We start from the raw sequence: 12,177 nt of genomic DNA, 5'->3' as shown, positions 1-12,177 counted from the left end.
GGGCAGGTGCCGCGGGCTGCGGGCAGGTGGCGGCGCGGCGCGGGCAGGCGGCGGCGGCTGCAGGGTAGGTTGTGCGGTGGCCGCCGGCTGTGGGGGCGGGCTGTCTGCTCCCAGCGCCCGGCCCGCGAAGGGGCTGGGGAGGCGACGGTGGGAGATGGACGCCAAGTTTCTGCTCGGCTGAGGCCCCGGGAGAAAAGTTGGCAAAGTTGGCCGAGGAAGAGGTGGGGACCCGGTGGATCTCCCACGGCTCTGGGTCTGCGTGGACGGGAGATCCCGATTTGGGAGACTGGGATCTGTCTTCCGAGACTTGCGAGTGGATCCCGCGGGAAGATCCCGCACAGGGCAGCCAATGGAGCCCGCGCCACCAGGCTGAAGACTTGGGAGTCGATCCCAGGAGTGGATCGGGCACCGGCGGCCTGAGGTCCCACTCCATCTCCAGCCTGGGGGTGGCGGGGGTCGGTGACTGGAGACTGGGAGCTAGTCGGATCCCTACCCCTTGTTCCTCCCCCGCCCCCACTCCTGCTTGTCCGAGCCTTGGCAATGGATTCCGAGAGGAGATCTGGTGGCCGGGAGCTGGGGGATCGCGGGAGATCGGGTACTCAGCCTGGAGCGGCTAGGATCTGCACATCCCTGCGGGTTGGAGGCCCGGAGGTGGGCACTGGGAAGCGGCGGTGCCCGGCGAGGCCGAGCCCGGGGCGAGTGGATCCTGCGGGCAGCGGGGGTGGTGGAGAGCAGCGCGCGGGGCCCCTCGGGCGCCGGGGGTCCGGGGCTCCAGACTTGCTCTCCCCGCCGGGCCTTCGCTCCCCTCCGCGCGCCTTCCCAGGCCTAATGCGCCCTGATGGGATTAAGGTTCGGTACCACCCGCCCCGCCCCCGTTCCCGGGCAGGCTTGGAGGGCCCTCATCCCCTTGGCGGCGCCGCTCCGGGCTACAGGCGGGGCCCTCGGGAGGGGAAGTAGCCCGCTGACCCCTACCCGAGCCCTGACCTTTCCACACCCTCCTAGAACACACACGCTTCGGAGCCGGGGCGCCGCGCCCTGAAGTCCTGCTCTCCTCTTGTAGCGGGGTGTGTGACCTCCGCGCGCCGCCTTAGATGGCCTGGGATTCCTGCCGGCCAGGGCTGAACTTTCTCTAGCCAGGAGTAGCCATTACCTTTTGGAAGGGAAAGGGCTGTACCTGTTGCACAAAGAAAGAGCTCTTTGCTTTGTAGCTTCTTTGTGACCTTGGGGAAAACACTTCACCTCTCTGAGCCCGGTCTCTCCTCGGGGCCAAGTGGGGTGGGATTGGGGGGTCAGAGTGCTCCCTCTTCTGGGTGACTGGCAGGATTAATAGATGTGATAAAACAGGTAGGGACTCTGTAAATATTAGTGGGCCCTCCTTCTGTGGCGCCTTCTTTCCTAGGTCCATCCCCTGCACTTCCCTTCCAGTATCCCAGGGAAGCTCCAGCAAGGCAACTCGATTTCTTTTTAAACTGCAGGATTAGAGAGCTATTTAACTCGAGCTTTCCTCCTGAGGGGTTTATGGCCCCTCTGATCCTCCTTGCAAGAGAGAAACTCTGGGGTTTGGCTAATCAGTAACCAGGGCATTTCGACCAGGCTTCTCCATTGGCTCAGCTTTCCTTTTCCTAATCCACGGAGCCTCCTGGACAAACATGCATTCACCTCCAGACCCTGGCATCTCATCCCTGGGACAGTTCCCAAGGGAGCGGTGCGGGCACTAGCTCCGGGCTTGGTGGTTGGAAGGGGAATAGTTTTTTAAACGATTTGTATGCTTGACAAGGGTGCAGTTAACCTGAGAGAAGGGCAGGCTTCCACCACGGGGTCTGGACGCATGGTTCAGCGGCGTGAATGAGCATGCTCATTCAATCAGCCTGTGTATGTCTTGAGCACCTACTATGTGGCAGACACAGGACAATGTAGGCTCTGTCCTCCTGGCATTACATTCTGGCAGTCCACTGAGGCTGCCATCAAGGCTCATTCTTGATGTTGGGGTTGCAGCCCTCACCCCAGATTCTGAGGGTGGAGGGACCCGGCCCCCCCCAGACACACTCAGAGGTCCTGGGGGCTTTCATTCAAGCCTGACCTTGACAGTGGAACAGCCCACTGTCTGGCCCTGAGCATATCTTCCCTCACGGCATCTCCAGAACACATCTCTGACCAATTCAGAAAAAGAACTCCCAAGGAGTATTTTAGATGTGCTTCATTCATTCATTCATTCATGTGTGTGTGCTATGCAATAAATATTTCAAGACATTGTGTTCAAGAGGAGGCCAGCAGTCACAGTGTTGAGGGGTAAAGCCTGGTGAAAGAAGGCAGTTGTCTAGAGGGGAGCGCTCTGGTAATGGGGCAGAGGGTGTGATGCCTCCCTTCTGGCAGGGGGAAAGGGATCGGGGCTTTAGTTTCTTGGAGAGCTTGCCAGGGGGAGAGGATGGTGTTGCGAGCCAGAAAAAGAGAACAGAATGGCCTGAATACAGGAGGGAGCGTGGGGTGTTGGCAGGAGACACTGGCCAGGGCCAGGTCAACCATTCGCGGGGGTTAGGACTTTATTCCAGGGCTGTGGGGTGCCGTGGAAGTTTCTCTGTGGGAGAGGGTCAGATGTGTGTTTTGGAAAGCTTGTCTTACTCTTAGGAGGCTCAGAGGCCAGCGGGGGCTGCTAGAAACATCCGGATGAGAGGTTGTTGTCTGAACTTGCATATGGACATTGGTCAGTATGATATTTAGGGAGCCATGTGGTTGAAGACCCTTCTGGAGACAGAGCAGTCTCTTGGGAGGAGGGATCCCCCCTCCCTTGAGGGAGGTGGCTTGAAGATCATGCCAGTATTCCATCCAATTCAGCAGACCTTGCTGAGCGCCCCTGTGCTACCTGCCCAGGGATGGTCATAAACATCCACATCCTTGGGATGCCACACTTGCACATGGGGCTCATTATTCCCATTTCACAGATGCAGGACTCTGTAATGGGGCAGAGCAGGAATTTAAACTTCCTTCCAACTTGCAGCTTGTGGATGTTTGGAATCTGTAAGGTGGAGTCAATAAACCTCAGGCTGGTGTGGCTGAACCAGGGTGCAGCAGGGTAAATAAACCCAGGGAGGCTTCCAGGAGGAGACAAGGATAGAAAAGAGAGAGCACACCTTTCCTGGCTGTGGTTTCGGGTATCGTACTTGGTTTGAGACTCAACTTCCTCATCTGTAAAATGGGCTCACAGTGTGCTTCTCCCCCTCGCTCAAAGGGTCGTTACACGAGTTCAGGGAAGCAGTACACAGAAGTGCCAGGCACCGTGTGTACACTGGTCTGCGCTCACTAAGTCATGGGTGTGGTAATTATCCATTCTGGCTTGTCATCAGATGTGTTTCAGGCACCTCTCCCAACCTGGTGTTGGGAGTGTGTGTGTGGGGGGCTGGGCAGCCACAGGTGACACTTGAGCTGAGTCCTGAAGGATGAGTAGGAGGCAAGGGGAAGACATTCCAGCAGAAGGAGCAGCCCGGGCGAAAGCATAGCTTAACTGGAGAACCGCATACTTATTGGTGGTATGCCCAGAACACAGAGTGTGCTGAATGAATGAAAGATCATCAGGAATAAAAATTCTCTTCACTTTGTGTGAACATTCACTTTGTGTCACTCTAAATGCCCAAGCAGGAAACTTTTTTGCCAGGTTTGGGATATAAAAGAGGGCAGGAAGGGGTGCCTGGGTGGCTCAGTTGATTAAGCTTTTGCCTTCTGCTCAGGTCATGATCCTGGGGTCCTGGGCCAGAGCTTCATGTTGGGCTCTCTGCTCAGTGGGGAGTCTGCTTCTCTCTCTCTCCCTCTATGCCCCCCCCCCCCCATTCATGCTCTTTCTCTTTCTCTGTCTCAAATGAATAAATTAAAAAAAGAAAAAGAGGGCACCTGGGTGGCTCAGTGGGTTAAAGCCTCTGCTTTCGGCTCAGGTCATGATCTCAGGGTCCTGGGATCGAGCCCCACATCGGGCTCTCTGCTCAGCAGGGAGCCTGCTTCCTCCTCTCTCTCTGCCTGCCTCTCTGCCTACTTGTGATCTCTGTCAAATAAATAAATAAAATCTTTAAAAAAAAGAAAAAGAGAGCAGGAAGATCTCTGTCTAGGAGTTCAGTATTCCTTACCCCACTCACTGAGGCAGATAGGACTGTGACCCCCAGATAAGCCTTGTCCCTCTTAAAACCTCGGTTTCTTCCTCTGTAAAGTGGGATGGTTGGAGAAACTGTAAAGCAGAGAACACATCAGAATACCAGCTGTTTGCTGGACCCCCCATATGTGCCAGACTCTAGGCTAAACTCTCTCTCTCTCTCTCTCTCTTTTTTTTTTTTTAATTTTCACAACAAACTTGGGTGATTCCTGTTAGGGGGACAGTGGGTTTTGGAGTTTATGAAGCCGAGGCTCTGGGAATCCTATCCACTCCCACTGTTCAAACTCCTCTCATTTAGAAGCACACTGTTTCATTTGAGGGACACACACACACACACATACCCCTTTCCCTTCATATGATGAATATTTTATTGAGCATCATATATGGGCAATTCAAAAGAGCCTCTGCTCTCAGGAATTCACTCCTCAGGAATCTGGTCAGTTGGATGGGAGGAAAAAAGTGGCGGGGAGGTCAAGGGAGACAGGTATGCAGATGATCATGGATTAACTTCTGCTCCATACCACTGCTCTGTCACTTAATTGCTCAGTTAGATGACCTTTGAAATGTTCTATAGCCTTGTCTCTGTTAAGAATTTAAATATGTCCCCAGAGCGTCATCTTGGGGTATTTACATCCCTAAGTCAGAAGTGGTACACACATGTACACTATATATATTTGTATTGTGAGAGTAACATGTAACATACCAAGTACTTCAAAGATGGAAACATGATAGTATTTTAAGTGACAAGTGAGTCTTCCCGCATCAGCCCTTGTCACATTCTATTTATCTAAGTTGTTTTTTTAATTTTTAAACATTTTTTTCAAATTTATCTGACGGAGAGAAGGGGAACACAAGCAGGGGAGTGGGAGAGGGAGAAGCAGGCTTCCTGCTGAGCAGGGAGCCCGATGTGGGTCTCGATCCCAGGACCCTGGGATCATGACCTGAGCTGAAGGCAGCTGCTTAACTGACAGAGCCACCAGGTGTGTCAGTTATTTTTATGTTCACTCTGGAGCCATGTGGAAGGCATTGAATCTTGGTTTTGCCACTGTGTGACCCTGGGCAGGTGATTTAACCTCTCTGAGCCCCAGTTTCCTCATTAGTGACCAGAGGTGAATCGAGGGTCTTCCTTCTGAGGATTGCTGTGCAGAGTGAAGGAGAAGGGCCCGGCAGGTGGTCAGTGCTCCGTGTGCAATGGTTGTTACCACTCTCGTTACATGTTGTAGTGGAGTCACTACCTTCCGCCTCCTCCACCTCTAGACTTTATGCTCTGAGAAGCAGAAACCCTGTCTGTCTTCACTTGTTTGCTCTGCAAACAGTCATGGAATCAACAGATGAATCCGTCTGTGTAGACATATTCTTTTAACAGTGGTGATAAAACAGAATTTCACACATACATTAAAAATAGATTTGGATTCTTTCCTGTTTCAGAATGTGTTGACTGACCCTACCCTTTAAAAAGCTGAATTAATACCCCAATGCCTGAAGGTGCTCTTGGTTATTGAACAGATCCCCTGTGGGTGGGCATCGAGTGGCATGCTTTTTGCCGTGACACACAGCAGTGTAATAGACATCCCTGTTCTGTGTTTGCACGCGTCTTGCATTCCGGTTGGAGGGTGGATTCTAGGATGTGGAGGTGTTGGAGTAAAGGGGGTTTGGGATGTGGATCTAGCCTGACCCATTTCCCTCCTGAGCTGTTGAACATTTCACATTCCTCCTGAGGCTGTGGGAGAGAGAGCCTGCTGGTGTATTTTGGGGTTGGGGAGGGGGCAGTGAATGGCTTTGCCTTACAGGTGGCTCTGGGGTAGCATTTGGCGTGACCATAGGGAGGGTGATGGTTCCTGCAGGCAGCACCCTTTGCAGCCCTTGGGTCGGAACCCAGCCTGCTGGGGGCCATGTCCTGGAAGGTATTTGCCCATTGTACATACAAGCCCACCTGCTTCCCTCTAGGGATAGGTGGCTTTGTATCTGCCCGGTTTACCTATGATAATACTGTGTAACAAGCATTGGCCAAGTTGCAGTGGGCTTTAATGGCAAACCATTTGTTTCATGTTGCCGGGTCAGCAGATGACTCAGCTGAACTTGACTGGGTTTTGGGAAGCAGCCTGGACATCAAGATTGGAATTCGGTGTGTGCCTGCCCCACATACCTTCATCTTGATACCCAGGCTGTTGGGCAGCCGCTTTTCTGTGATGGATAGTGGATGCTCAGGAGCTCAGTGGGGTCCCGTGGTGCCTCAGAAAATCTCTACCAGGAACTCAGGCAGTGGTGTTCCTTCTGCTCTCTGATGGTTAAAGCAAGTCATATGGCCGAGCCCAGCAGAAGAACATATACTCTCCCAGTGGAGGCTGTGAGGGAGGGAGTCTGTGTTTCCTGAGCAGTAATACACCCTGTCACAATCAGGTTTCGGGTGGGGGCAGGATGGAGTCTGGGTGGAGGGTCCACCCGGAGAGGGCTTTGAGCATCATGGAGCCTGATTTGTGTGGGACCCATCAGAGGAGGGCTCTTTCTGCATAAGGAGACCTGGTTAGAGCTGATAACCCAGAACAGGCAGTTCACCTGTGTGAGCCGTGGTTTCCCTACCTGGGAAATGGGAATAATGTGCCCTTTCAGGCAGAGCTGCTGTGAAGCCCAAACATGATATTGAGCAAGCAGGTGTTTTGTGTCTGTGATGTGAAGTGTGAAGGTGAGGCACCATTATCTTGGTTGACTTTTTTTTTCAAAAAAAAAAGATTTATTTGAGAGAGAGAGCATGGCGGGGAAGGGCAGAGGGACAGGGAGAGAGTCTTAAGCAGGCTCCATGCTGAGTGTGGAGCCGGATGTGGGGCTTGATCCCATGACTCTGAACCAAAATCAAAAATCGAACACTTGGGGCGCCTGGGTGGCTCAGTGGGTTAAAGCCTCTGCTTTCGGCTCAGGTCATGATCTCAGGGTCCTGGGATCGAGCCCCGCGTCGGGCTCTCTGCTCCGCGGGAAGCCTGCTTCCTCCTCTCTCTGCCTGCCTCTCTGCTTACCTGTGATTTCGCTCTGTCAAATGAATAAATAAAATCTTAAAAAAAAAAAAAAATCGAACACTTTTCCAACTGTACCGCCCAGGTGCCCCTTGACTGATTTTTGCTTTGGATTCAGTTTCCAGTTGCTCAGGCTATGGTACCCGCAGCTGGTAAAGCCCAGCGGGGGAGCACAGTGAGGCCAGGGGGAGGCTGGGGAGGAGTCAGATTTACATTCAAATCCCAGCTCTGTCGCTGTGGGTCATATGACTGTCCACTCTCCTAATTACCCCTCAAGCCTCGGTTTTCCTGTCTGTAGAGTGGCCGTAGGGTCCATGCTTGTGACCGTTGGTCAGGCTCTGCAGCTCTTGGCAGGCACCAACTGCTGGTGCCTGTGAGTGCGACTGGGGTGGAACATGGAATTCTGCAGAACTGGATATTCCCAGTACCCTGTGGGAATATGTATTCAGACTGCCTGGGTTCAAATCCCTGCGCCAACACTGGGTTTGACTCTGGACCAGGCAGTTAAACCTTGGTGCCTTAGTTTCCTGTCTGTAAACTGGGAGGAATACTAGCGTCTGCCTCGTTAACGGGGCTAATACATAGCACGTGCTAATGAATGTGTGTGTCAGCATTCTCTTCATTACTGTCTTGTATTATTATTAGTTTGCAAAAGCCCAGGGGGGTTCCTTCTGCTCCTGGGAACCCACAGGGCCTTGGGAAAAGGCGTGAGGAGAGGGATGCTTCTTGACCTCAGCTTCTGAGCAGGTGCTCTGCCTCCCTCTGCTGTGGCTAGAGGGCTGTCTGTTAATGGATCCCTGTTTCTATGACATTCTCTCCCCCAGGGCACGCATTACCTGCTGGGGAGGGACCAGCTGCCTTTATCGACCGCTCTGCACTCTCAAACCGCTCTGCACTCTCAAACCGGGGCTCCAGTCCAGCCAGGGAGGAGCCCTGGAAGCCCTGCATTTCAGGAATGTTCCCACCGCCCGTGGTGGGAGGGCTCATGGGTTTCAGAAGCCCATGGTTGTGAGGCCACCCAAGCTAGGCACAAGGGGTGGAGCTCACTCAGTCACTCCTTCATGTGTTCCTGCCCAGTTCTGTGCTGGGGCAAATGGGATTCTGCTGGGTGTCAGGGGTGGGTTCCTGAAGGAAGCTAGGTGGGCTTGGTAGAGATTCTGGTGTGCCCCACGCATGGGATTCCTGTGTGACCCCAGGCAGGTCGCTTTACCTCTCTAAGCATTTCCTCATCCATCTGGTGAGTCTTAGATGAGCCAGGATGTCACTGGAGGCAAGAAAGGAGAGCCTTTTTGACCTGTGTGAACCTGGGGGTCTTCTGCCCGGGCCTCTGTGCCTTCAGAAGTTGCAGGCTGAGGCACCCAGGTGGCTCAGTCAGTTAAGTGTCTGACTTCTGGTTTTGGCTCAGGTCACGATCTCAGGGTTGTGAGATCAAGCCTCACATTGGGCTCTATGCTCAGTGGGGAGCCTACTTGGGATTCTCTCCCTCTCCTTCTCCCCCTGGCGCCCTCCCCCTGCTTATGCATGCTCTCCCTCCCCTCTCCCTCTCTTTAAAAATAAAAAATAAAATCTTGGGGGAAAAAAAAAGAAGTTTGGGGTTGATGAGTGAGGCTGCCTTTCTTCCACTGGCTGAGACTTAGCTTTTGAGAACATTGCTGTTATTTATAGTGAAATAAAACCAAGAAGTAGGGAGTATTCGTTCTCTCCTAGGCATTGTGCTCATCTGTGTTTCTTGTTATTCTCATGTCCCCATTTGACAGAAGAGGCTCAGAGAGGGAGTTGCATGCCCAGGGTCCCTGTGGGGAAGGGTGAATGCAGGTCTAGGCAGCCTGACCACAGCACATGGGTCCTGACCCTCTCCCCCTGCTGCCTCCCCCCGGGGGTAAAGCAGGACAGAGCTGGACCTTCCTGGCTGTCTGTCCTCTCTCCCTCACATCATTGCTGTGTGACTTTGGGCAAGTGACTTGGCCTCTGCGCGAGCCTCAGTTCTCATCTGCAGAAAGAAGATGCTAGGGTTTTCCCTGTGGAGTCCTTGTGTGACGGGGTGAGGTAACCATATAAAGCTCCTTGCACTTGCTAGGCATTTGTAAGATGGGAACCCTTCCCCATATAAGATCACCTGGGGGTCTTTAAAACCAAAGTGCGTAAGATACACCAAGGACTTGCTTTGTAAATCACGATATGAATCTTTCTCACTTGTGGTAGCGGCAGAAATAGTAACAGGCACTATAATAAGAAATGAGAGTTAGCTTGGATTGACTGCTTCGTATATTCCAGCTCCTTGGATGGACACATGGGTTTGTGCTTTATTTTATCTCATCCTTAGCGGGATCCCTTCTTCACCCTGTAGAGACAGGTGTTAGTGTCGTTCCCATTTTACAGATGAGGAAGCCGAGCCTCTGAGAGCCCGAGCACTGCCCCCCACCCCACCTCACAGCTAGTGGCAGGCAAGGAGCCCTGGAGCCCCTTTGTGTGTGAGTGTCATCGGCGGTGTCCCGCCCGTGGGGGACCCAGCTGTATTTTCAAAGGCTCTGGGTCAGGCTGCAGCTCCTAGCCAAGTGTTTATAGTTCTTTTCTTTTTTGTTTTGTGTCCTCGGTGACGAAAGCCCTTTCTGGGACCTGCCTGTTTACCCAGGGGGCGGTGAGACACTGCTGGGGGGAAGGAAACTCAGGGTGTGCAGGGCTCTTGGCAGAAGGGGATGCCAGCAGGCACACTGGGGACCCTGAGGTAAGTGTATGAACTGGCGCCGGCAGACCTGCCCGGACGCGAAGCCTGGGCCTTGGTGGGCGCTGTGCCCGCAGAGCGCAGCCCTGGGCCCTGGGCCAGCTGTTGCTGAGGGTGGATCTCCCAGGGCCCTTTGGCCTGGGAAGCTGCCCACGATCATCTCTTTCATTTTAGGTCCCAGCCTGGAAACTTTTGCCTTTGTTTCTGGAACTGACCACCTGCCCTCCCGGGACTGTACTTGGCATGTGAAGGGATCCTAGGTCATGGGAGAGAACACAGAGTGTCAGAGAACAAGTTCTGGGCCAGAAGTCAGGACTTGGTTCTAACACCAGCTACTCTGCTATGTGTCCTTGAATGAGCCCCTACCCCTCTTTGGGCCTCTTTCACCAGGGAAGGGCAACTGGATGGGTCGCTTCCAGAAGCTTCTTACTTGCTCAGTTTGAGGCAGAAGTGGCAGAGGTCGGATTTGAACTCAGGCCTGCCATCTGCAAACCCAGACTTCCTATAATAATGCTCGAGGCGGCCTGATGCCTTCTCCCCATCTTCTGCTGGCCCTGTGGGAAATACCTTCTCTCCCCTGAGAATTCCCATTGCAGTGCTTCCTTTCCTCCCCTGGGAAAGTTGATCCTTTTCATCTTTGTTATTGATTAAGCGCCCACTGTGTACCAGGGTTTGTGCTCGGGGCTGGGGCTGCTTGGGATGTGGACTCCTGCCCTCTCAGGGGAGCGAGACGAGGAAGCAGAGAATGGTGGGCTCAGGGCTCTAATGGGAAGTCGGGCGTCCCATTCTCCCGGTCCCCCTTCTGTCAACTTTGCAGCCAAACTGGTCCCCATGGTGCTCCCGATATTTGGGGATGCTAATTGGCAACTAGCAGACCACCATCTTGGAGAGGCGACAGGTGCCTGATGACTGTGTGTCGGTACGAGTCCCGGAAAGGAGGCCCTCAAGCCTCGCAGGATCGCCTTTGTCCATGTGCCTTAATCATAGCCCCTCTGCTTTTCCTTAGTCCGGTTCGCTAAAAGTGGCAGTTTGTTGGAAAAGGGTTTTTTGGAATGCCCAGCATGCTGGTTGACCCAGCAGCCCAAGTGTGAGCCATCTGCCATGGCTTTCATTGGGGTCACCTGGGCTTCCACAGGGGCTCTCTGGTGTGTCACCCAGTTCCTATTCTGAGGCCTGAGTCACCCTCAAAAGGTGGCTCTTCCATGGGCGGCGGCAGCAGCCTGAAGACACTGCCCAGGTTTGGAGCCATGCGACCCTGGCATTTGGGTCCACAACCACAGGAGTGGCTTCCCTTCTCAGCCTCAGTGTTCACACCTGTGAAATGGGGATGCTAACGCCTGCCTCTGAGGTTGGTGGGGAGGTCTCAGCGAGGTCACTGGGTGACCGTGGGGTAGAAAGGGAGTTGCTGTCCGTTCTGTCCTGTCGGGAGGTTGGGTGGTGCTGTTAGGTAAGCCCCCTCCCCCCGGGTGCATGCCTCTCCTGTAGTACTGGAGTGTTCTCATACCTTCGTAATTACCTTTGGTGAGTCGTTCTGCCTTATTCGGCTGTCCCCTCCACACCTGGCATGTAGTGGCTTGAGATTACTACTTGTTAAGTGACTCTTGTTTGATTTAATTTTTATCCTCTCTTTGTCCTTGTTATAATACCCTTACATTATATACATTTACATTATAATACAATACTTTTTTTCTCATTGTGGAGCATTTAGAAATATGGATAATCCAAAAGGAGGAGAATAAACTCTTAAGCTTAAACTTAACTCTTAAACTTCTAAAGATAACCAGTGGCAATGTTTTGAAGTATGATTTCTAGACTTTTTGGTCACACTGTGCATACATACCGACGACTGAAAGATATTGGCACCTTGTCTTGGGTTTCAGACTGTTGGCTTAATTCTCAGCTGACTTGGTTCCAGTCCTGGCTCTGGGACCTCCTAACTGTGTGACCTTATGCAGGTCATGTCCCTTCTCTGAGCCTCCACTTCTCTGCAAAGGGCGGCTGCCTGAGGATTCAGTGAGTTAATGTAGGGCAGGGATTAGAGGTGCATGGCGAACAGCAAATGCATAGTCTCTGCTAGCTATCATTTTATATATGTGTGTATTTTTTTTCTGCTGTTGAGCAGTGAGCCCCTTTCCAGGAATGTTGGGGTATGCCACTGGTGAATTTGGACATTAGGCTCGGGGGACCCCCAGACCACCTCCTCCGGGAAGTGCCCCATGCTGCTCCCTTTCAGGTCAGAGATGGGGGCTCAGGGTGGAGCTTGGGCTGGGTGTGTTGGCCCACACAAAGTGTTCTGGATGCTCTTACAAGCC

General features: G+C 53.0%; 1 protein-coding gene across 5 annotated transcripts in view; it reads left to right on the top strand.

Annotated features, from left to right (window-relative positions):
• KIAA1671 overlaps positions 1–12,177 on the top strand; it is a 184,568-nt gene continuing 172,391 nt past the window's right edge. For 2 of the 5 annotated variants that reach the window (XM_082698804.1, XM_082698802.1), the window contains exon 1: positions 1–64. The gene's annotated coding sequence lies outside the window, so the exon portion shown is untranslated. Of the gene's footprint in view, positions 222–12,177 lie in introns of all 5 variants that reach the window. The other 3 variants (XM_082698806.1, XM_082698803.1, XM_082698805.1) reach the window with 3 other exon arrangements.

The sequence above is a fragment of the Mustela nivalis genome (assembly GCF_964662115.1).
Source record: "Mustela nivalis genome assembly, chromosome: 14".
In the NCBI taxonomy this organism is placed as follows: domain Eukaryota; kingdom Metazoa; phylum Chordata; class Mammalia; order Carnivora; family Mustelidae; genus Mustela; species Mustela nivalis.
This window is presented reverse-complemented; position numbering and strand designations above follow the sequence as displayed.